The sequence below is a fragment of the Camelus dromedarius genome, chromosome X, assembly GCF_036321535.1.
Source record: "Camelus dromedarius isolate mCamDro1 chromosome X, mCamDro1.pat, whole genome shotgun sequence".
Taxonomy (NCBI): Eukaryota; Metazoa; Chordata; class Mammalia; order Artiodactyla; family Camelidae; genus Camelus; species Camelus dromedarius.
In genome coordinates this window covers 73,666,135-73,666,834 of record NC_087472.1, presented here as the reverse complement: position 1 = coordinate 73,666,834, position 700 = coordinate 73,666,135, and positions in this window count along the sequence as shown.

The window sequence follows — 700 nt, the reverse complement described above, 5'->3', positions numbered from 1 at the left end:
ACAGTTATAGTAATGGGTTAATAGACTTACAAAAAAGGGTAACCACAAGCCAAAAACTTATAAGTGAGTTCCCAGAAACTAAATAAAAGCCAAGATAATACAAAGGAAAGTTTTCAAGCCACAAGAGGAAGAAGAAAGGAACAAAGAGGAAATACCAAATCAACTGCAAAAATAAGTTCAAAATGGCAATAAACACACATCTATCATTAATTACTGTAAATGCTAATGGACTAAATGCTCCAGTCAAAAGACATAGAGTGGCAGACTGGATAATAAAGCAAGAACCTTCAATATGCTGCATACAAGAGACCCACTTTAGGGAGAAGGACACATGTAGATTAAGAGTGAAAGGATGGAAAAGGATATTCCTTGCAAATGGAAAAGCCAAGAAAGCAGGTGTAGCAATACTGATTTCAGGCAAAATTGACTTTAAGACAAAGGCCATAAGGAAAGATAAAGATGGACATTTTATAACAATTAAAGGAGTGATACAAGATGAGGATATCACACTCGTTAATATATATGCACCCAATATAGGAGCACCTAAGTACGTAAAAAAAATTACTGACAGAGATAAAGAGGGAAATTGATGGGAATGCAATCATAGTTGGAGATTTTAACACCGCATTAACATCACTAGACAGATCTTCCAGACAGAGAATAAATAAGGCGACAGAGAAATTAAATGATACAATAGAAA